At 39.3% G+C, this 25,742-nt stretch overlaps 1 protein-coding gene across 2 annotated transcripts in view; it reads right to left on the bottom strand.

The window, feature by feature from the left end:
- Positions 1-23,537, bottom strand: part of LOC149169322 (Protein kinase superfamily protein) — a 164,124-nt gene extending 140,587 nt beyond the window's left edge. For both annotated transcript variants that reach the window (XM_089428648.1, XM_089428647.1), the window contains exons 1-2: positions 23,370-23,537; positions 23,163-23,258 (exon numbers count right to left, since the gene is read on the bottom strand). The gene's annotated coding sequence lies outside the window, so the exon portion shown is untranslated. The remainder of the gene's footprint in view (positions 1-23,162; positions 23,259-23,369) is intronic.
- Between the last annotated feature and the right edge of the window lie 2,205 nt (positions 23,538-25,742).

The raw sequence follows: 25,742 nt of genomic DNA, 5'->3' as shown, positions 1-25,742 counted from the left end.
TAAACTATAATCAAAACTTGAACGAAAAACTTACGTAACACAAAAAAGAAAAACACGCTACGCTAAAACTACAGTGATTCGAATCAAACGAAAAATGAAGCAAAGAAAATGCACAAACCCTGAACGAAATTTACCCTTTATCTTTGGTTGTGGCGGATGTGCAGGGAGCTTGTCGGCGGCAGAAGAACTGTTGCACGGAGGAGCTCGATTTGGAGGGTTTAGGCACGGGATTGCGGGTTGAAAAGCGCGTGAACGCTGAGAACTGAAGGGATGACCAACGTGAACTTTGCCTGAGCCGACGGAGAATAAGGCGATAACTTGCGGTTTGATCATGACAGTAATATGGCCTTTCACCGTTTTGTTTCAATCTCACCGAATCGCTTGACCAGCCTGTCGGCTTTCTTGAAGTCGGTTTGATTCTCTGACTCCGAACGCACCATCAATCTGGAATTTATTCACGCTGAGGAATTCTGATTTGTCAGTAACGCGCTTGGATCGGTTTGAAACTGGCTTTCTTACCTCAAGCGTGTTTTAAAAAAAAACTTGCTCTGCGTGTGGATGGATTAGTTGCCAACTAACGACGTGAGCTTTTTCCGATTATTTCCCGCAAGTAACGTGAGTTATGTACTGTGCAAAAGGACGCGGGTTCAACACTGTTTAGATTTTCTGCTTAGATAGATGCAGGGCCAGACAGTTTTCGATGGAGAAATCTGAGCGAAATCTGAGCGCTTTTGCTGTCTCCTTCTTTCTTTTTTCCTTTTATGCAATATGCATCTGAAATTATGCCGACGCTAAGTGCTTTTCCCTTAACGCATTCAGCAGCCTCGTTTGATGACAGATGGGAATGATTCCTCGTGCATACGCAGAGAGAACCTTCCTCTGTTGACAGGAATTGCTCAGCCAATGCACCGATATATAAATGGATCGCCCCAAAATTTTCGCCCAGGATTAAATGTATGCTTTGCAGTGTCTGCAAAACCCTTGCTACCGAAAAGATAATCCTGTACCTGCAATGGACAAGATCACCCAAGGAATGATATATGCCTAAAACCAAAACTGAAAACCCTAATTAAACTTGTATATAAAGCAAAACTTGAAACCCCAAAACAGCTGATTAATTTACAGATTTTGGCCCCTTAACAGCCAGATTCAGCAATAAGAACAGAAATATTTTAAAGAATAAAAATTTCAGGTTTTCACTGTGAAGAACTTCAGAAAATCTCTCATGCAAATTAGAAAAATAAACCGAATGATAGACCCAGGATCAAATCCAACTGGGCTCAGCAAAAAAAATGCTTGCGGGAGTTGGCTGGTTCAGCCGAGAACTTCCCCAAACGCCCACCAATCTTCTTCAGTAAGGATTTTCTGCACATCTCAGAACAACCATCAGTAAAGAGGGCAAAAATGCTGCTAGATCTCAAAAAGTAATGGAGATACCAGCCATTACTTCAGAAACCCTAACAACACTCAAACCCTAGCAAGTGAACAAGATACCTGTGCTCACAATACTCTACAATAAGCTATTATTAATGGCTGAAAATAAAATATGCAGAAACTAAATTAGCTCACAGCACTTCCAGAGAGTAACAACAGCAAGATTTGGACCCCAAAGTCTTCTTTTATTAACCAGAAACAGATTTACAAGAGAGCTTCTTCAGTACCAGACTCACAGATCCAATGATCTGAAATGACCCCTAGCACCCTATTTAAAGGAAATGATCCCAACGGCTAGTTCGAGTGATCCATGTCGAAATGATCTCGACCGTCGATGAGGATCAAGACATCTCTTAATCTCATCCGTCGAAATTGTTAACTTATTATTAAAAATAATATTTTGCATGCATTCACTTAAAATATTATTATTTTATTATTTTAGGGTTTTTGCTCTATTTTATAATTTTTTATTATTTTTCATTTATTTCATTTTTTAATTTTTTAATTTTTATTTATTTTATTATTTTATTATTTTTATTTATTTTCTCAAATGGATCATCGAACTAAGCCTTCGGAAACATCACCTAGGACCTAGGACTTAGGACTCATGAGGGGATTTAAAACATTTTTCAACCCTCAAGACACATTACATCATGACTTTTACAATTTACATCTTAAGGGGACAAACCCACTTAACATAGACCCTCATAAATCACCCAGTTTCTGCGACACAACTATAATCTAGCAGATTAACACACTAGGATTCTCCTAAAGTTCTAATGACAAAATGCATCCCGGCTTTGGGGTCAGGTTGAAGGAAAACTCTGCCGATCATGGATCGGTGAGACGAAAAACCTTCCGGGACGTAGATTATCATTAGAAAGTTAGGTCCACCTAGGCAATTTTACATAAACGACTCATATCTGCTAAGATTATTTACAATTCATACATGCAGACTGGGTTTACAATTAAAATGATCAAGCTGCTGATGACTGCAGGCTGGCACGGACACGTCGTTCAGGTGCTACCACTTTCTACCAAAAAAAAGGGTGTACTGCATGGGTAGTTGACCAGTAGTGGTAAACATCTGGCTCTACTTGGGGACACGTTGCTGCTCTGTAGGAATGTGAGTATCCAGAATCTGCATCCATACAACACACAACAAAATATAAGTAGCGTCTGTCCAGAAATCATCATATAACATTAAGCGCAGGAGAGATATAAGCTCTTCATTTATTAACTAATCTAGAAAAGCAAATCTAATCCTAAAACAGAAATAAAAATGCTGAAAAAAGAAGGAGTAGGGTTAGAAATACAGCAGATGCCCTTGGCATCAGATGTGTTCAATATAGTGTATACTGAGCATTTGTCTGCTTTCAGGCAAATCTGTCGGCTGCTTGTCGGATGTGCCATGTCCAATTCTGCATAAGGTAGGACTTTTTCCTATCTGAAAATCAAGCTGCTCGCGGTCGTCTGATGCATCAAACCTTCTTCTCATTTTCTTTCTCTTGCGTTTTTTCTTTGTGGCAGGTTGTGTCACTGATGACATGGAACTTTCTGTTTCATAGCTATCAGATGAAGTATGCGTGATATGTCTTTCTTTATCCTGCATCTGATCTTTGTCGTTTTTAAGTCTATCTGGATCTCCTTCAATTAACCACCTTTCAATCGAATCAATGACCTTCTCATAATAAGATGGAACTTGTTGCAACAAATGAGAAGGCTCCTGCTCTGTTGATGTCCCTTGGTTTCTCTTATCCTTTGACCATTGTTGAAACTTTTGAGCTTGTATTTTAATGGCATCCATCTGACTAGAGTGTTCAACCTTTATAGCACTGATTTGTCTGGCATGATGTTCTTCCATGTCTTTTATTACTTTATCGTTCTTTTCCTTCATGTTCATCAAGCAATGCTGCATGGAATTTATTTCTTCTCTATGATTTGCTTGCATGGTAGCCAACTGATTATTATGATTGAATGTCATGATAGTCATTTCTCCATCCATAGTTAATAACTTGTTTTGCATAGAATCAATTTCCCTATCATGATCAGCTTTCATGGTCATCATATTTTCTTCTAAGCCTGACATTTTGCTTTGCATGAATCTAATTTCTGTTTCATGATTAGTCTTCATGGCCTCAATTTCTTTAGTATGCTGGTTTTGCATGATCTCCATCTCCCTATTACGTTTTTCCAGGTGGGTGCATAAAGTTTTGACATCATTAACGTAATTATTTTGATTGCTCTCCATATTTTTTACCAGCATCATTAGTTCTTGTATAATTTGCTTTTGATCTTCCTTTTCGTTGTCACTTGTCCCTGCTTTTCCATTATCATGAACTTGATCGTCAATAGTACAGGTGGATGACACATTCTGATATGAAGAATTGTCTTGGACAGCTGGACCTTTTACAAGATTACTTTCATTTTGTTGCACAATTTTAGGGGCACAAGGCGAGCTATCTGGATCACCATATCTATCTTTAAAAGCATTGACAATGTCTTGCAAAGAAATGAAGGAATCTTCAGGAAAACTATTAAACCAGTTCAAAGCATCACCCTTTAAAAAATGGACAAATAGACGCATCTTAAAATCTTCATGATTATATTGAGGAAGTCTACAATATATGATCATTACACAAGTAAACCTGTTTAAATGTTGTCTAACAGCGACCGAATCAGCACCCGAGAACTTAAATAATTTAGAAATGGCCTCTTTCGGAAGATCATGGAGATTATCAGTAAAATGACATGGTTTAAATGAATAATCCATGATGAATAATAAGGGATTAAAAGGATGATAGAACGAGACCTCTGCTCAAGAAAGTCAATAGATGAAAGAAGTGGAGTCGCCACTTGAACAATGAATCTGATTCTAAGATCCAAAAATCAACCAACAAGCAGATATGAAGAAGGCTTCTTGCTTGGGAAAAATAAAAGAAATGGAGAAAATGGAGTCGCCACCCAAACAAGAAACAAACCGAAAAGAAGTTGTTGATATGACGAAAGATAAGGCGATAAAAGATCCAAATGATAACCCCAAAAGGTTGAATCTGCCAGCTCAAATGAGAGATGAGAAAGATGAGAAGATGAATGTCGATGAAACTCCAGGACCAGAAAAACTCTGTCCCCGGCAACGGCGCCAAAAAATGTTGGCGTTGCCGGGCCAGATGAAAAAAATGAGAAGGATAAAAGTCGTTGAAACACCGAGAATAAAGTATCCCCGGCAACGGCGCCAAAAAATGTTGTCGCGCAGATTGGCACGACAACGCTCAGACCGGGGGCTGTCACTCTGATCCCCGATCCCTCCGTTTAAGCCTGTCTCCCACGGCTAAGGGGGGTAGACCCTTTGAAATGATGAAGACCAACTGTCGACCAGTTGGTTGGGAGACACGATATGAAAAGCACTAAAATGACTTAGAAGTTAAAAGACCAGTGCCTTGTGGAGTAAATGTTTAATTGCTTAATTATCAGATGTTGTAACAATATAAACCATGCAGAACAGGCATTTATCATCAAAGCTAGAACGATGCAAAATACAAGTTAAAACGACAACGCTCTTATAATGACAAAAGCTCAACAACGATATTTTAGCAATTAAGATCTCGAAAGATAAATGCTTTAAACAACCACGTAATTATGAATCATTAACCATATGCAGCTAATCCTTAAGATAGTTATTCATGCGCAGACTTGTCTTAACACATTTATTCCACATCAGATAATTTCCCGAGAACAACTGGATCTGGCAAAAAGAAAATTTCCACAATGCCCCTTTTATATTTTCTTTTTTTTTCAATTTTTTTTTTTTTTAAGAGCAAAATAAAAATTTAAAACTAAAAAGAATCTAAACAAAATTTAGGATTAAAATCTAAATCTAAAAATAAAACCCTAAAAAGTCCCTTTTTATGAATTTTTATTTTTATATTAAAAGCAAAATTTAAAACTAAATTAAATTAAATCTACATAAAGCTTTAAATCAAAGATCTAACAAAGCTCTACGCTAAAACTATAAGAAATAAAATCTATTTTAAAGTTTGAAAACCTAAATAATAAAAAAAAAGGAAAAACAATTCATTTAAATCTTAAAACTAAACCTAAGAATTAAACTATAATCAAAACTTGAACGTAAAACTTACGTAACACAAAAAAGAAAAACACGCTACGCTAAAACTACAGTGATTCGAATCAAACGAAAAATGAAGCAAAGAAAATGCACAAACCCTGAACGAAATTTACCCTTTATCTTTGGTTGTTGCGGATGTGCAGGGAGCTTGTCGGCGGCAGAAGAACTGTTGAACGGAGGAGCTCGATTTGGAGGGTTTAGGCACGAGATTGCGGGTTGAAAAGCGCGTGAATGCTGAGAACTGAAGGGATGACCAGCGTGAACTTTGCCTGAGCCGACGGAGAATAAGGCGATAACTTGCGGTTTGATCATGACAGTAATATGGCCTTTCACCGTTTTGTTTCAATCTCACCGAATCGCTTGACCAGCCTGTCGGCTTTCTTGAAGTCGGTTTGATTCTCTGACTCCGAACGCACCATCAATCTGGAATTTATTCACGCTGAGGAATTCTGATTTGTCAGTAACGCGCTTGGATCGGTTTGAAACTGGCTTTCTTACCTCAAGCGTGTTTTAAAAAAAAACTTGCTCTGCGTGTGGATGGATTAGTTGCCAACTGACGACGTGAGCTTTTTCCGATTATTTCCCGCAAGTAATGTGAGTTATGTACTGTGCAAAAGGACGCGGGTTTAACACTCTTTAGATTTTCTGCTTGGATAGATGCAGGGCCAGACAGTTTTCGATGGAGAAATCTGAGCGCTTTTGCTGTCTCCTTCTTTCTTTTTTCCTTTTATGCAATATGCATCTGAAATTATGCCGACGCTAAGTACTTTTCCCTTAACGCATTCAGCAGCCTCGTTTGATGACAGATGGGAATGATTCCTCGTGCATACGCAGAGAGAACCTTCCTCTGTTGACAGGAATTGCTTAGCCAATGCACCGATATATAAATGGATCGCCCCAAAATTTTCGCCCAAGATTAAATGTATGCTTTGCAGTGTCTGCAAAACCCTTGCTACCGAAAAGATAATCCTGTACCTGCAATGGACAAGATCACCCAAGGAATGATATATGCCTAAAACCAAAACTGAAAACCCTAATTAAACCTGTATATAAAGCAAAACTTGAAACCCCAAAACAGCTGATTAATTTACAGATTTTGGCCCCTTAACAGCCAGATTCAGCAATAAGAACAGAAATATTTTAAAGAATAAAAATTTCAAGTTTTCACTGTGAAGAACTTCAGAAAATCTCTCATGCAAATTAGAAAAATAAACCGAATGATAGACCCAGGATCAAATCCAACTGGGCTCAGCAAAAAAAATGCTTGCGGGAGTTGGCTGGTTCAGCCGAGAACTTCCCCAAACGCCCACCAATCTTCTTCAGTAAGGGTTTTCTGCACAGCTCAGAACAACCATCAGTAAAGAGGGCAAAAATGCTGCTAGATCTCAAAAAGTAATGGAGATACCTGCCATTACTTCAGAAACCCTAACAACACTCAAACCCTAGCAAGTGAACAAGATACCTGTGCTCACAATACTCTACAATAAGCTATTATTAATGGCTGAAAATAAAATATGCAGAAACTAAATTAGCTCACAGCACTTCCAGAGAGTAACACCAGCAAGATTTGGACCCCAAAGTCTTCTTTTATTAACCAGAAACAGATTTACAAGAGAGCTTCTTCAGTACCAGACTCACAGATCCAATGATCTGAAATGACCCCTAGCACCCTATTTAAAGGAAATGATCCCAACGGCTAGTTCGAGTGATCCATGTCGAAATGATCTCGACCGTCGATGAGGATCAAGACATCTCTTAATCTCATCCGTCGAAATTGTTAACTTATTATTAAAAATAATATTTTGCATGCATTCACTTAAAATATTATTATTTTATTATTTTAGGGTTTTTGCTCTATTTTATAATTTTTTATTATTTTTTATTTATTTCATTTTTTAATTTTTTAATTTTTATTTATTTTATTATTTTATTATTTTTATTTATTTTCTCAAATGGATCATCGAACTAAGCCTTCGGAAACATCACCTAGGACCTAGGACTTAGGACTCATGAGGGGATTTAAAACATTTTTCAACCCTCAAGACACATTACATCATGACTTTTACAATTTACATCTTAAGGGGACAAACCCACTTAACATAGACCCTCATAAATCACCCAGTTTCTGCGACACAACTATAATCTAGCAGATTAACACACTAGGATTCTCCTAAAGTTCTAATGACAAAATGCATCCCGGCTTTGGGGTCAGGTTGAAGGAAAACTCTGCCGATCATGGATCGGTGAGACGAAAAACCTTCCGGGACGTAGATTATCATTAGAAAGTTAGGTCCACCTAGGCAATTTTACATAAACGACTCATATCTGCTAAGATTATTTACAATTCATACATGCAGACTGGGTTTACAATTAAAATGATCAAGCTGCTGATGACTGCAGGCTGTCACGGACACATCGTTCAGGTGCTACCCCTTTCTGCCAAAAAAAAAGGGTGTACTGCATGGGTAGTTGACCAGTAGTGGTAAACAGGTCCTTCAAGAGACTTGTTCCTTAGGGCTTGAAGTAAGCCTCTACAATCCTCCAAAAGTTGTTCTTTTGGTTGTTGCAACTCTACAACTTCGGTCTAACTTGGTCCACTCTCACGCTGCCTTCCAATAGTCCACGAGCGTCCAATACTAATGTCCTCTTTTAGGACCTCTCATCCACTAGCAAATCAACTTAAACAAGAGAACATTTGCAACATGGTGTTGTTGTCCTCTTGCCTTGGGATTTGGCTTTGTGAAACCTCTAAGCTTTGGTTAGGGAATCACAACAGCCCTAAATCCCTACTTCAAATCATTGTATAACTTGTCAAACAAACTACTCCTTCATTGACCTTTTATGGGCCTCTCAACACATTGTTTGAGCCCAAAAATCCTTCTTAAGACCCCTCACAACATGCTGGTCTGCTACAGCGAGGGTTTCAATTCTCCAACACAAGGAAATATAATTTGTTTTGACTGCAGCCTGCTCCTAATGCCTGTGGTTGTCCTTCTAGAGGTTGCGGCTATGTGAGAGAGCCCTCACTAGTCCTTTTGACCCTCTCCAACACTCCTCCCAAGTTGTTGTAGCTTAAACAAGCACCTATGTGCCTTAATAGAGACAAATAATCATAAAACTATGCATAGAATACTCCCAACATACCTTAGACATCTATGGCTAGGATCCTCTAAAGGATCTACAACAAAACAATCAAGAGAATCACTCCAAAACGTCCTCCTTGCTCCCACGCTAGGCTGCCTCAGATCTTCTATCCTATTTCAGAGGTATCCTTTGATGTAATTGCCCTTGCATTTGACCAATAGCCTCAACGAGCCCTCTTATTTATACACTTCTCAAGGGCTCCAACGAATTTGTCAAGAGGGCTAAACTAGCCCTAGCCGACCTGCTCTCCTTGACAAATTAGACCACCAACACGCATAAAAATTCATATCTCCATTTGTAGAGCTTTGATTTCGATGATTCTTGTTGCCCCTAGTTGCTCTAGAGGTCCTCTATCATCTCCATTGGTCAAACCATCAATCCTCATCATGGTTTCACACCCACATGTTTGGGTGCAAAGCCCACAAGCTTGGATTCTTAGCCCACAAGTCACTTTTGCGTGCCAATTCCTCCAAAACCCACTAGCCCAGGGTTTGGAGTACCTCCCAAGTTACAAATATCAACACTCCTTCTCAGCAACGAAGGTACTTCCAACACTAGGAAGTCTCCATCAACATCGTCACCAACGACACTAGAGCATCTAGCGTCCACCACTACAGCATACTTTGTAGAATGAACACTACAATCTCGGTAGTCCCTCTACCTCATCACGTTTGAACCTAAAGACCTCAACACTTTCATAGGGTTGCTCGCTCTGAAGCTAGACTCCCTCTGGGTCTACACAATCTCCACTGCCTCAACCTGTCACTGATCTCGTGACCTACAAGGTCAGTCCGAGCTGTGATCAAACATGGGCCATCACCACCGCAACCCAATCCTACAAGCACTCATCCCCCTAAATCAAACACCACTCGTGCACATCCCTCCAATCTCGGATATGAGACATCACAATCCAATGAGGAAACTAGACTGTCAATCTGCAGTCCATCACATGAAGCACTCTCAATCAAACCAATCTCATCCATTCCAAAGCAATCCTCGAGTTGTCCCAATGATCTATGACAAGGCATAGGAAGTCCACAATTTGCAACCCACTACACAACATACTATAGTGCCCTAGGTTCACCACCGATCCACCAAAACTCCTAGCCCATCTCACCATATAGCCTGTCAAGATCACATCTCCATGTCTTCAACTGAACCCTCTGCTCCATGGTCTAAACAATACCAGCTCCCTCTGAGTTGCTTCATTGTGAACACTCTGATTCACTACCCCTTCAAAGTAGCTTTGATACCATGTTTTTTCATGATACTGGAGTCGAGGATAGAATCTTAAATCACTGAAAATACCAATCCAAGTATCACAACAAGACTACTTTGCACAACATTAAATCAACATGTGCACAAATATAGACAACTTTTTACAATTTTTACAATCCAACTTTTTTATATGAACAAACTAATAATACAACAGTCTAGGGCTCCCATACCAGGGATAATGGCCCTCTACATCCACTAATAAAAGACAACAACAACTAGGGCTTGGTGTCAGTCTTTTGACAACCAAGCTACCATGAACAAAGTACATTGACCGCCTAGCTGATGTAGAGTTCCTCACAGTTGCCTTGGTCGTACGTTGTACATATTTGCCCAGTTCTTCGGCTCCCTATCTGCAGCAACTCCAATCTGCCTCTATCAATGGACAAACTCCATTAGGTATTCGAACTCGACTTCACCTGCTCTCTACTTGATTATTCGTCCTTTAATGCATCAACACATTGACACTCCTGTCGAGTTGTTCACGACTCCGTTTGTGAACAACTCTCAACTGCCTACTACTGCTCCTCAACTCTTTTGGGACTCTCTTCATGTTACCCACCATTTTGTGGGTGACATCCCTAGGAGAAATTTTTTGTCCAAGATGTTCCACAGTTGGCAACCCCTTGCAACCACCAACTAGCTCGTTGTGCCATTTCTCCGCCACCTAAGCCAGCCATGTGGGCCCTCACCCATCTGTCATGATCATATGTTTGAAGGTGGGCCTCTGGAACCTAAAGGTATGCCTTGTCATTTGGTAATTGAGTATTATAGTTTGCTTAACATGGACACTTATGGGCATGGTATAATAGGGGGATACGGTGGAAAGAATGGTCTAGGTCTGTGCTCTCGTCCCGTAGACCCCTTTTCGACATTAACCTTGGATTCTAGTCCCGTGGGATCTCTTTTACTAACAATATGACTTTAGGGATGGTATTTCATGGGAAACCCTAATTTTGGTTGTATGTTCCCGCTCCCTCATCCACATATATTTCCCCCTTTCCACTCATTATAACCCCATTCATCATTTCTCCCACCTAGGTCCACATTCCTCCATTGGGTCCACATAGGGCTAGCTCTCCCCTTCCCCTGCCTACAACTTGGATCAAGCCCATATTGATGTCTCGAAGGTTGATGCAGCTAAAAAGAAAAGTAAAAGCATAATTGGCCACATTCAACAGGAAAATGTACCACAAAATGCAAAAGATGGTCGGGACAAACACATTTAGCACGTGGGCAAAAGCCAATACATGAGCTCTACCCCATCATCATGGCCATCACCCTGGTTCCTACAAGTTCTATGAGCCTCCTTCATCATATAGGAACCCATGATTGTCCCAACCCCTAGTGGGCAATGAACCGCCCTACCTTAAAAGGGGGTATCCACTACTATATCTCACACATCATGCTCTTACCCCTTGAGCCCTGAGCAATTAATTGAAGAAAAATCATAAAAAGGCAAAAGGCATATAACGAAGGGTGGAAAAATCAAGGTTGGAGCACGTCATGTACCACGATTGCTCCCTCCTATACATTATATACCCAAGTGTGAGCTTCCCTTCTACTAGATACCCTTATACCTCAACATGTGGACCAGGGCTGCCCCTTCTCATTCCCTACTCCATTCACCTCTTTATCACATGCCACCACCTTTTAAAGGACGTACCTTGGACATATTATCCCCTTTAAAAGTAAAAACCACCTAATCAGATACTTGGTTAACCCCATTTGGAGTTTGGAGACATTAGCACATGCCAAAGCCCATTATGGAAGGGCAGGCCATTATGAATTCCCCACTTGTGGTCCATGGTTTGTAAGTTCTTTTACTCAATTTCCTTGATGACTTGTTGCACTGGAAGGCTAGGGGAAGCATTGGATCTTATGAGGGATTGCAAGTGGTCTCCATCTTGGGTTTAGTCTCCCTATATGCGGTCCTAACCGGCCAAAGGGCTACATTGGCACATGTAGGGTGTGTGTTGAGATCCATGGGCCTCCACAGCGTTAGACAACACTCCATGTATCGCCAGAGATGTTCAGAGATTACTCGAGATTCACCTATTGGACGAGAAAGATGCTCCTGGTTCACCTTTGCCCAACTTGCCCCACAAATGTACCATGCACTTGGCAACTGACCTAGGACTTGTAGGATGATTTGGCATCACCTACACCATCATCTGAGCCCTTACAGATGGTCTACAGGAATCTTTGACTTACTTGGAGACCCATGAGGTCACTTGTGTTCCCTCACAACCATTGGGAGCACCACAAGTTTATTATGTGGAGAACAAGGGGCAAGCCCCTTGTCCATTACTTTTGGAAATTCAACCCATCATTTTGGCACTTACGGACTTCATCAGGCCTCTTAGAGAGCCCAACGACATGCATTGTTGATCATTCAACCTCTTAGGAATCTTAATATTTTATTTGTGAGCTAGTTTGGTGGGCTTGTCACCAATAGATAGTTATTAACTTATTTGCACATTATTTTAGTTGATGGATTAATGTAGGCTCAAATTAGGTAATTCGAACTCCTAATGAGTGTATAAATAGGAGAGACATGAATTCATTTGTATCATCACTTTGGATTGGATCATTCCTCTCTTTAGAGAATTTCACACTTTTTCCGAGATGATGAATTGGAGCATGGATGAGTTTTGATGTTTGGATTGGAGTATTTTATCTTGGAGCTTCTTTATTGTCAAATTGTTGATGATTGGATATGTTTTATTACATCTAAGTACACACATTTAATGCTATACTTTCTTTACTTTTGTCATATGCACTGAGTGAGATTTTTACTATACTAGGGCTAATTGTTGCATTGCATAATTGCAAAATTGTGGAATTATTGTTTCTATATAGCATCTCTCAATGTTTGGGCCATGTATATGAATGAAATCTCCTAGGGATAATTCCACTGGTGAATTTATCTTGATCAGCCATCTCCTTTGCAAAGCAAAGTATAAAAGCTTTGAGGTCTCTTCTTCTTGCCCTAAAGGCCAAGTGAAGTAGCCCTTAAGGCCTCCTTGACTGAAATATGAGTTCCTTTCTCATTATTCTCCTAGACTCCATTCTCCCCAATGGAGTAGGCACTGGTCCACCAATAGGTGATCATTCAAAGAACATTTTTTAATCCACCCCTCCCTTTCTCTTCTAGGTCTATCCAAGTTGGGTCACCTAAGGTGTCACTTTCCCGACAAAATAGCCAAAGAAAAAGTTCAATCTCCTAGCCTCTACTGCACTGGTGTGTCCTCAAAACCTCCTCCAATTTTGAAGCCATTCCTGCAGTGGAGTTGTGAGATAACCCAAACCCTAGCTTCGAGATCAAACTTTGCCCTGGTATTACCTAGGCTAGCACCTCATAGGATCAAATTGACACCTTTAATTGGAACTTCTTGCTTTAATCCTTTCCCCTTCCTCGTCCAGGTTAAGGACATCATTGGTTGCTATATTCTCTCTCCTTAACCTAGGCTGGGTCCACTTGGTTCCGTGTGGTCCCATACCTTTGAAAGGTCAATTCTTCAAGAACCATTTGGGAAGCCAAGTTCAATAAGGATTTTAGGATTGGAAAACTCCTTTACAAAGCATATTCCTCTAACCTAACCCTCATATCCTAAAGGCCAAGAAAAGGTTTCCCAACAACGAATAGTAGCAATCAAATGGACTAAGAAACCTTCTACAAGCCCCCAACTTGAAGCCTAGGGAAAACTAAGGTTTCCTAGGGCAAAATCTACCTAGGGAAAGAGAAATCATCCTTAAAATGGATAAATTGGCCACTAAGGAGAGTTGATTTTGAGGCAATCAAGACTCTTTCTAATGTTGAATCCCTCCACAAGGTCAAATACCCACTCTAGGTCAACTCATGCCCAAGCCCTAGCTAGCGGCTTGACCTTAAGAGGGCCGAAAATCAGAAAAGAAAGAGAGAAATGAAATTTATGGTTAAATTGGTGAGTGATCACTAAAATGAGGAGGCCAGTGCCTAGTCCTTGGGATGATGGAGTCTATGGAGGTGAAAAATTTGCTAAATCTTGGTAAGGAGTAAGGGAATTTTGAAGCCCTAGCTCAAAACCCTAGCTATTACTTTTGTGAGGGATCAAGGTCACTTGGGAGAGCTATTCCAAAGATACACCAAGGGGATTTCCATTCACATTTCATACATGAGTAATGCATACAATGTTATTATCTAGATTCTATACAATTGATCTTCAACAATAAAGGGTATAATAAAAAACCCTAGATGAAAATGCATTCCATACATTAGACATAAGAACAAAGATTTCTCAAATACAAGGCTTACTTACAAGACAAAATGCATGAACAATCCTTTATTGATCCAAAGTAACATCTCCAATGCCAAGAAATAGCTCCAATATGCCAAAATACACCATAGAGTCACATCTCCACAAGAATCCAAGAGGTTGAAATCTCTAAGAGGCCAAAATTATGTCACAAGTGATGATGATGAGATACAATGATCCTCTCCTCTATTTATATGAGGAGGATGACTATTAATTATTAGTTTTTGGTAGCATTGGATGTGCTCTAACCATGACAATTGGTGGAGAGGCTAAGGCACATGAGTTCTAAAGAACCCAAAAACCGTTTGGTGAAATTCCACATGGATTGTATTTTATAAAAATAATTAATATTTTTAATGGGGTTCCTAAGTCTAAACTTAGGAAAATTAAAGCATTAATGGGTATTAATCAAAATATGGGTGAGAATGTTCTAGAAAGCGGATCAAGTCAAGTTTTTAATCTTAGATGTTGATTAGAGACTTAATCTCAGTCATTGAAGTCTCAACGCAAAATGTATAAGGAGGCTTAAGGTACATTTAAAAACATACCGAGAGAATGAATTGATCTAGAGTTTGAAATTTCTGGGGCTAGGAAGCTGAGAAGTTCGAACTAAGTGATCATTCTACAGCAGAGGGGCAAGGATAGTTCAGGAATACTAGGCAGAGAGGCGGAGAGCCACTAGTGGAGGCAGCGCAACACCTAGAGGGATTGACGTTGGGCCAGTATAGGCCCACACAGGCTTGACGCAGAGCCAGAAGGGCCACCACAGAAGGGAAGTTGCCTTCACGCAGAAATCTGACACTGTCGAGGAGCTGCCGGAACAACTGAGAGAGGTTGACGCAAAAGCTCCAAGAGGCAGAAGAGACAGCGCAGAGCTGGCGCAAAGCCTGTAAGGCTGACACAGGGCCTACGCAAGGCCAGTGCAGAGATAGCGAGGCTTAGCCAGTTCTGTTGTCGAATCAGCCGGAAACTGCCAGGTGAAGTGAGGTAATCTCACTCAGTTTTCCGCCATTTTATTTTTCTCTGTAACTAAATTGTCGGGAGGGTATCCAACATTGTATTCAAAACTATTTCTTAATAATATAAAACCATCAGAGCTATTGCACCGGTTTTCCCGCATTGGGTTTTTCTGGGGACTATTTTGTCCAAAAATAACGGTGTCCTATGGATCTTGTTCTTTCCTCAGTTTCTTGTTTCATGTAATCAAATTAAATTGGTGTAGCTTGCAGAAGTAATTTACTTCAGTATTATTCAGAAAATAACTTGATAATGTATATTAAAATCAAGTAGGAGAAGTAAACTTAGTTTTGTTGTCGTAGGGGTTCCTTGACGATAGGAATTTTTTAGATGATATCAAAGCATTGATTTTGAAACAGGAAGAGCAGATCCAACACTGAGCAGAGAGGCCAATAGCTGCATTTGATAGCAATTCACATCCCCTTGAAGGAATTGCGCAGTCATTGCTGGGAAAGCAGAGATTCCAAGGAAATCTCTCTCTGAGAGAGTCAACAGAGAGGTACGATTTCTTGTTCGTGAGCTTGCAGAGGCAGAAAGAGTGACACAAAGCCTCAGAGCAGTGCTTGAAGGGCGCAGTTCCTACCAAGGCAGAAATCCGTAAAAAAAGAGTGAAGACACATAAAAGGGGAATTTTCTCCTCAGAGAACTTTTCTTACCAAAAGTTCGAATTTGTCACTTGTCGGGAAACAGACCAGTGCTGCAGAGTGACTAGAGGAGTCAATTCGACAGTTTGGGTGAGATGGCATCACAAGGGCTCAAAGATCGGGACAGGTTGGAAGGAGCTTCCAACTATGTCATATGGAAGACCAGAATCTTAGTTGTTCTGGAGGAATACGATCACGAAGCTTACGTCAAGAGTGTTGTGGTTGTTCCCGTAGACAATGATCAAAAGTAGTAGTACAAAGCCAAGTAGGGACAAGAGAAGAGGTTCATACTCAATGGAATTCGCGATCATGTGGTATCACACTTGTAGGGCAAAGATACAGCCCAAGAATTGTGGGAAGCTTTGTCTTCACAGTATGAAGGTTCTTCCAAACAACAGAAGATGTAATTAGAACAAAAGTTGCAGTGGACATTGATGCAAAATGGAGAAGGGGTTAACTCCTATCTTCAACATCTTCAGGACACTAGATACCAGATTGTTGTAGTGGAGTCTACTCCTCAGTCTACCGCGATGGTAAGGACGGCCCTGAATGTAGTCTCGGATGAATGGCAAGTCTTCATCCAAAGTATATTGGGCAGGGAAAGACTACCTTCATGGGAGGAGATGTGGTAAGCCCTTCAACAGGAAGAATTAAGGACGGATATGGTTAAGGTCAACCTCAATGGCAGCAGTGGGAGTGGCACGAAGAGCAAGGAGGAAGCGGAGAACGCAGCTCTAGCATCAAAGGGACAGCGGAAGCAAAAGCGGAAGGACATTTCGAAGGTGAAAAGTTTTAGATGTGGCAAGATGGGCCACTTTGCATCCTAGTGTCCTTTGAAGAAAAAGGATAAGGATGAGAAACATGATCCTAAGGCTGCTCCAGCAAAAATTGACGAAGATGAGTTTGCCATGAGTGCCCATGGAATCTCCAAGAGGGTAATGGGGCGATATAGAACTGTAGTCGAGAGGACTACATGTGGGCTCCTTGAGGAACCCACCTCTTGGATCAATTCCTTGCTACGGGAGCCTGACATTCAGCAGTAGCGAGATGGACTTAGTGTTAGATGATGTAGTGGGTTGGTTGGAGAGACAAATGCAGTATCCTGAGACCAAAGACTGATCAGTGCAGAGCAAGGTTGGCAGCAGTGCAGATGGCACAGTGCAGAAGTCAACAGCAGTGCAGAAGATTCAGAGGGTCAGAGACTAGTAGCAGTCAGATTCCAACATTCACATGGTATTATGCTTAACACAGTTAGTTCAGTAATTTTGGGTGTTTTTCAGTTGCTTCTCTCAGCAATTGAGTTGCATTATGAATGCAATGTTAGTAGTGGCAGTGCTAGCAGCATAATAGATGCAGCGTTTGAAAGGGAGCTGTAGTTTAAATGCAATAGTGGCAGTGGCCATGTCATGGGCAACAGTACAGTAGCAACAGTAGCACAGTGTTGGTGGCAGAAACAGTGCGGAAAGGAGATGATTCAGAGACAAAGCAACATGCAATAGAACATTGTTGCTAGAGCACATTCCTCGCTAAGAGAGAGTGTTAGTTTTTGGTAGCATCGGATGTGCTCTAGCCATGAAAATTGGTGGAGAGGCTAAGGCACATGAGTTCTAAAGAACCCAGAAACTGTTTGGTGAAATTCCACCCAAATTGTATTTTATTAAAATAATTAATATTTTTAATGGGGTTCCTAAGTCTAAACTTAGGAAAATTAAAGTATTAATGGGTATTAATCAAAATATGGGTGAGAATGTTCTATAAAGCGGATCAAGTCAAGTTTTTAATCTTAGCCATTGATTAGAGACTTAATCTCGGTCATTGAAGTCTCAACGAGAAAAGTATAAGGAAGCTTGGGGTTCATTTAAAAACATACCGAGCAAACGAATTGATCTAGAATTCGAAATTTCTGGGGCTAGGAAGCTTAGAAGTTTGAACTAAGTGATCATTCTGCAATAGAGAGGCAGGGATAGTTTGGGAATAGTGGACAGAGAGGCAAAGAGACACTAGTGGAGGCAGTGCAGCACCTAGAGGGATTGACGTTGGGCCAGTCTGGGCCCACACAAGCATGACGCAGAGCCAGAAGGGCTAACGTAGAAGGGAAGTTGTCTTCACGCAGAAATCTGGAACTGTCGAGGAACTGCCAGAACAACCGGGAGAGGTTGACGCAGAAGATCCAAGTGGCAGCAGAGACAGCGTAGAGCTAATGCAGAGCCTGTAAGGCTGACGCAAGGCCAATGCAAAGATAGCCGGGGTTAGCCAGTTCCTATCGGATCAGCCAGAAACTGCCAAGTGAAGTGAGGTAATCTCACTCAGTTTTCCGCCATTATATTTTTCTTTGTAACTGGATTGTCGGGAGGGCATCCAACATTGTATTTAGAACTACTTCTTAATAATATAAAACCCTCAGAGTCGCTGCACCGGTTTTCCCTCATTGGGTTTTTCAGGGACTATTTTGTCCAAAAATAACAGTGTCCTATGTATCTTGTTCTTTGCTCAGTTTCTTGTTTCATTTAATCAAATTAAATTGGTGTAGGGTGCAAGAGTAATTTACTTCAGTATTATTCAGAAAATAACTTGATAATGTATATTAAAATCAAGTAAGAGAAATAAATTCAGTTTTGTTGCAGTAGGGGTTCCTTGAGGATAGGAATTTTCACATTAATTAGCCTAATAACACCCATAAAACAAGTTTGATGCCACACTTGGGTTACAAGCCAACCCATTAATTTTATGCAAGCATGCCCTATTTAGCCCACACGTGTGAGTAGTAAGCTCTCTAGGGCTAATGTCATCCAATGAAGAGGCTCCAAATGGCATATCCAAGGGTTATGAGGTGTCCAAAGTGGTCTAGAAGCATGTCAAATCCATGATTTGAGGGTTGGCCCTCAAGTCCACCTCATTCCCTCCTGTGGTGTCCCGAGATCCAGTTGGGGCACCACAAAGTGGTCTCCATGGGTCTCCAACTGCTCAAAGTGGCCTCCTCTACATTAAGGGCTTCTCAAGTGCAACAAGCCCTCCCTAGCCTCTCATGGTGATACCATCCTCATCTGGGCTTTGAATCAGCTGCGTCTGCTATCCATCAATTGGTGTCATGGTCAGCCTACGGGCAAGCTGGGTCCAGTTGTGTCATCTTGAAGAATTATCAAATCTAGTACAAAGTGATCCAACGTCTTAGGTGCAGGAGGTGTCCTGGGACATGTGTCATCTATTGTTGCTACTAGGAGGCCCAAGAGTCTCAACGCTTCACCTATTTGTGCCAATATACTTCTCTAGGGGACTTGGGTACTTGTAGAGTAGGTGCCCAGGACCTAGGTTGTTGAACCACCTAACAAAAACAACACAAATTCTAGTGTGAGCAACCAGTCATTAGGGACAAAGATCATTAGTGCATCTAAATGAATCAAAATTGAATGTCATGGGATATTCAATATTCCAAACAAAGATCCCCTTCCAAAATCAAGAGCCTAATCTCGCAATGGTGTTTTCTCCCTAGGTAGGGGTGGCTAAAGGTCAACCTTATTAGGTGTTCCCAGCCCCTAAGGGGAAGTAACATTTCCCCGGCCCACCCTTCAATTGATAGGTGTTAGTGAATAACAATGTGGCAACGAAGGGGATAATACTTCATGGCCAAGTGCCATGGCTAAAGGGACCAATTGATGGGGGTGTCCACATCTTCGAGTATATAGATGTCAGGAGGGAGCATTCGTGGATGCATGAGTTACCAACTTAGCCTTTGCTTTCAACCCCTCTTATGCACCTTTTACCTCTTCTTGATTTTTTCTTTGTATCACTGCTTATAGCTCAAGGGTTAGGGCTTGCTTTGAATGATGCAACAGTTGTATTATCCCTTAATGATGAGTCAGTTCATCGCTCATTGGAGTTGGGACATGCAAGGGTGTCTTCCTTTGATGTAATGGAGCAATAAATGGCTAGGAAGCGGGTGATGGCCATATGAGTAAGGTAGAGATCATGATAGGCTTTTGCCCACGTGCTAAACTTTATGTCCCTGGACATCTTTTGCATTTTGATTCTCTTTTCTCTAGCTTTATTATGGCCATGATTTTCTCTTTTTGTTTCTTTTAGCTGCATCAACCTCCCAAAGAAAAATTTTCGCGCCCTACCAAGGTATGTGGACATATGGGTGCCAAATCCCAAAGAATCAATGACAAGTTGAACCCAGAGAGTGGAGGTGAGATATGGGCTTGTAATGTAAGATGGAAGGTGTTAAGTATGATATATGGGAACATGGAACTACGTTATCTCAATTACGGCTTCCCAAGTAGTGACCTTCCTATACCCAAAGGGCCTTAAGGGAGATCCCACTAGACTAGGATCAAAGATTAATCCCCCAAGTAAGGTGAAAGAACAAGATAACAATCAAAGTCTTTCAATCTTCCAAATCACCCCATAGTCCATACAAAATGCCCAAAAACAAATGAGTATAAGCACCTGATTGCAAAATGACCAAAGTACCATTTGAGTGGAAGCCCACTTTTGTCCATGTGCTCATGTTGGATGGGTGAGAAGTAAATGAATGATGCAAGTGCTAGAGATATACGGCATATCATCAGCTAGTGGTGGCTACTAAGGGTTGTTCGTTGTCAAGTGTAGGAGAATTTTTTTCTCATATGGGGTTACCCATTTTGGTGGGTAACATAACCAATCACTAAAATATAAATTTTGGATGAACGTGGCACTAATTTTGGGTTTTAATCCTTTTGTTAAGTACATTTTCAAGATGAATTCAGTTGTTGTTGATTCCTAGATTTGTCTCTCAGAAATGGTCATTGAGTGATTCAAACTTGAGCTCTTAATTCACTACATTTTCGTAAATCATTTTAATGATATTGAATGTTGTAATGACATTGCTGGTATATATTCATTGCATCAGCTAAACACTTGATTAACTATTGTACTAGCTGGATTTTTCCGCTTTCCTGTCATTCACACTTTCAAGGCACTTAAATGCATTTATTTATGGCAGCAATCTTCCTAAAAATATGGCAGTGATTAAAGGAATTCAAAACAGGAAATTTTAACATATAACAACAATTATCTATCTCTGGCACACAGTAGAGTCAAATCAAACTTTTGAATCGCAGATTTGATCTCACACAATCAACAATTTTCTTGTATCGTTGACATAACTTAATTCTATCATTTGTTAAAATATAAATGACATGTCGGGAAAATATACATTTTGTGTCAAATGATTTGTTTTCATAACTTGTTTACTCTTCAAAATCTTTATGATCTCTAACAACATTCTCATGGTTGAATGTTTCATTTCATGTTGAGTATGGTGAATACTATGGCCTCTTTGCTTTAAACTTGTTATCATCTTGACTTCAACAACAAGTTGCAAATTGAACATCTGTTTGGTCATTGTTGTATGTTGAGTGAGATAAGCTTAAGTAACTTTGAAACAAAATTCATAAGCAAGTTTCATTTTTGCTCCATACTTATCTCAAGTATTGATATTCACTTAGAGGATTCATGTTCATTGTCCTCACTTAACTGAATTACAATGTGTACCAACACTTACATTCACACTAAGTTTTTTGGCATTCAACATTTTCTTTGTCACAAACAACTATTTGGACTTTGGGTTTTGGTTAACCTCGCATATTGTTTTCCTTTCTACTTCAACCTGTCCAGCTTGAAAAGATTTAGTTGATTGAAGTGAAAGAAACTTGATCTAGATTCTTCCCCTATACCAATGATTGAGCTAAGGTCAATTCAAGGATTCCCCCTTGGTTATGAATTTTTTAGCCTAAAGAGTGTAGCAAATCAGTAAATCACTAAAATGATAGAAAGTGACTTGCTTGGTGGGACACTCAGGCTCTCCCAAAGTAAGGTTGGGGTTTTTCCTTTAGTTATGGATTTAGAGATAACATGTACATAGACCTATCCATAGCATACCCACGTATACAAACAACCTTAATTAGATTTGATATAAAGATCCACCCTACTAATTGTAGGTGAGAAAAATTGACCTTGTAGAGAACTGCAATTTGACTAGCATAGGCCGCAGAAACCAGCCAAATCTTGGCCGACCATCATAATGGAAAGCCTTCACCTTCCACATGAATGAGAAGCTACTCCTAGATTTCACAATCAAGAAGTTTGAACCTCAACAAAGATATCCGTTGCCAAAAGAAACAGTCACACAACGCAACGTCGAAAGAATAATATTGAGAATCCTAAAGTCACTTGAGAACAAACCCAAAGTCAAAATCTGGGAGAGAACCAAGTTCTTAGTTGTTTCAAAAAAATCCACGACCCCATGCAAACAAACCCTTAGGAGCAGTCTGGAAGAAATAAGGGCACAAAACACCTCCTCATCAACACCTCGCAACAACACTCACGAGAGGAACTCTGCAAACTAGCAGGGTTATAGGAAAAAAGTAAGAAAACGCACAGCAGCCCTCGGACTGCTGCCCCACTTTCCGTCAACAAATACATTTCTCTTTATGCTTACGTAGTACCTTTTAGTGCTCTACTGCTATCTTTACTATTTAGTGTCCCCTGAAATCTTCAATTTCTTGAGCAATATATTTGCAATAGCATATGCCTTTTTATGCCATGGTGGAGAGCTCACCACTAGGGGTGACTGGTACTAAAAGAGGGGATGATGACGTGGCCCGAATCACGGTACGATTCTCCCAAGATTATAGTCTGTTTCATCCAGTGAAATAGTGAACCATCATGGCTGTTAAATTGGACTGGGTATAGCATTTGTCATACAATGTGATATAGTGTCCTACTTGTGGTTGATAGGTGGTGGATGCTCCGCTCTTGTAATACTGTGATATGGTAGAGATCTTCACGTCCCCATTTTTCTAAATGGCTTATTGTTTGATGGAGATAAACAAACAATGACATAATATTTCAGAAAGTTGCTCCTAATTAAAGGTTTAAAAGACCCATTCATAAGCAAAGCATCTAATGTGAGACAATATTTCAGAAAATAACTCGTAATTAGAGGTATAAAAACCCATTCATATGCAAAGCAGCTCACGTGGGACTGGAGGTGCACAATACATAAATTAAAAATTCACTATTTTCAGAATGCTAATACCTGTATGTAAATATATGTCATGGATGGCCAATCATATACTAAGGTTTTCACTCAAGCATGAGTAGAGTGTACAGTGAAAACTATTTTTTTGTCTTTAAAGTGAGTTCATAATCAGCTGAGGTAGTTAGCAAGATCAGATACTTTACCTTACTTGACGACGAGGCAATGCAGAGCTCCTGTTTGTGTTGTTCCGAATCTACGCATAATTCTTCATGAAAATCGAAACAGTGTTATATATACAGCTGTTGACAACGAAACAGCCCATGGCTATTACAACATTTCCAGGAAAACGACAATTTTTTCCAGTAAGCGCATACATCTACAGGTACAAGCCAAGATTGTAGAACTTCTACCTGATTCGAACCAGGATAATTGCAAAATGCCAATATTAAGGTAATGTTGTCGCAGGTGTGAGATCTTCCTCGGAGAGTCGGATAGTGTAGGCCTACTCTGTCTGAAGGGGACCATGGGTAGGAGAGACATAAATGTAGTTAATGAGCGTGACGTGGAAACGGGTAACGCGTGAGATGCCAGAGAGGGCAGAAGAAGTGGAGCCGTCAACTTTAATAATGTTCGCACCGACACACTTTTCTAGTCTGCAAACACGTGGTATACTTTATGCTCGTTTTACGTCTCTTTTTTGGTCATCTGACAATAAGAACATGGTGGAGAGTACTTGAGACGAGAGTCGGCAAGAAGATGGCGGTGGTCTGAAAAAAAAAAAAAATTCGCAGAAGTTGGTGATAGTATTTTTGGTGAAATCTTGATTTTTTATTTAAATTGTTTCATAAAATATATTAATGAATTTAGTTTTAAAATTTTAATATTAATTTTTTTTTGGTTTAAATTGTTTTTAAAAATCATTAATGAATTTAGTTTTAAAATTTTAATATTAGTTTTTTATTTAAATTGTTTTTAAAATCAGTAATGAATTTAGTTTTAAAATTTTAATATTAGTTTTTTATTTAAATTGCTTTTAAAAATCAATAATGAATTTATTTTTAAATTTTCCGTTTTTTTTTTTATTTAAAATTTTAATTTTAATATCTAGTTAAATTTTTAAAAAATATATATATCAAAAAAAAATTACACGTTTTATATATATATATATATTTAATAATTTGTATTCGTTTAAATTTTATATTAAATTGACAGTATAGGTACTCACTATCAGCTTACCTGAGTTGGACTGGACGTGCTGTATCATTCTATGCTTCCAGCACTTACGTGAATTTATGTAATTATCAATGTTACTAAGAGTGCAGGGTCCATATCCATCTTGTCTGGCCAGCATATCTAGATTTCAATATCATTAAGGCACACAATTAAAACGGGGAGCTGGAGCTCACCAATGCATTAATTGACACAACATTGTTAACATTTGCAATTTAGCATTGGTTTGGTAAGGCATTTATTATGAAGTTCCAATATTTATGAGAATTATCATTGTGTTAACTTTTTTTTCCAATCCGATGATGATCTGACTTCTATTTCCTACAAATTTCGTCCCAATTTTATCATAATCTCGATTCTCAAATGGTATGTGGGGAAGTTGGAAATTGGAATATTATGCAGTGAATGCCCAATGCCCATCACAGTCTTTCTCATTTTAGTAGAGATACAGCCGGTAAAAGAAAAAAAATACTGAGTGGCAAATCCACAACTACTCAAGGTAAGCTCTTCTCTTGTACTTTCTTGCTGCTATTTTTTTAGTTCTGCTATGTTATCACGATGTTTTATTTCAGTTTCAGCGATATTATTTTTAGTTTTGCATTATCCGATTAATATGATATAAGAGAGCTATGCAATATTTTTTTTTATTTTTTTTTATTTTTTTCCATAAGTAAAATTTCTTTGTATTCAAGTTCTTTATATACATAAATTCCATAGGTCAAGAAGATCGACTACAAACGCCAAAATGGTTTTGAAAATAGAGTGACATGGACTTGTCAACCTTCTCTGGTTTTCATGTCATGGAATCCACTCAATTAAAAACACCGGACATTTTTGACCCATTGAAAAACAAAGTAGGTTGTCATAATAAAACCAACATTTATATTACATCCCAACTGTAAGTTATCGATTGTTCGTTTCATGCCAGTGTAGTTGACATAGTTGCACACGAAATATAGTGTAGTTGACATAGTTGCACACGAAATACAGAGGCCGAAGATATCACGTAAATGGGACTTTGGTCTTCTATTTACCAACTAGTAAGTTAGGAATATATTTAGTAAGATTGGAAGCTTTTTTATTTATCAACTAGTCTAGATTTATCTTTAACTCTAGACCCAGTTGATTAGTGAATATAATTTGAAAATATCATATAAAACTGGTAAAAATAAATATTAAACGTCATGGGATGGGCAGTTTAAATATAAAACCGTCAAAAAAAAATTCAGTGATGGGCAGGGGAACCGTCAAATTTAACCCCTAATCTAGTCTATCAAATTTAATTTATTAATATATTATATTTAGAATTTAAAAAATGTCAAATTATTTATTTTAATTATAATAATTTTGATTTATTGTGTTTAGAAGGGTTTTAGAATCCAGTGTGGGAGATTTATTTTATAATTTAATTTGCGAAGATAGAGAAGATGTTGTAGTGACGTATTAAATAAAATGTTATAATAAAACAGTGAATAAAAAACAATACTAATAAAACACAGTTTTCACTAAATTAAAAAAATAAATAAGTTATTTCAATTTTATTTGATAGATAA

This window comes from Pinus tabuliformis, chromosome 4_2, assembly GCF_031772625.1.
Source record: "Pinus tabuliformis cultivar Carrire ecotype Pingquan chromosome 4_2, CPIR1, whole genome shotgun sequence".
Lineage (NCBI taxonomy): Eukaryota > Viridiplantae > Streptophyta > Pinopsida > Pinales > Pinaceae > Pinus > Pinus tabuliformis.
The sequence above is the reverse complement of the archived record's forward strand: the minus strand, read 5'-3'. Positions and strand labels throughout refer to the sequence as shown.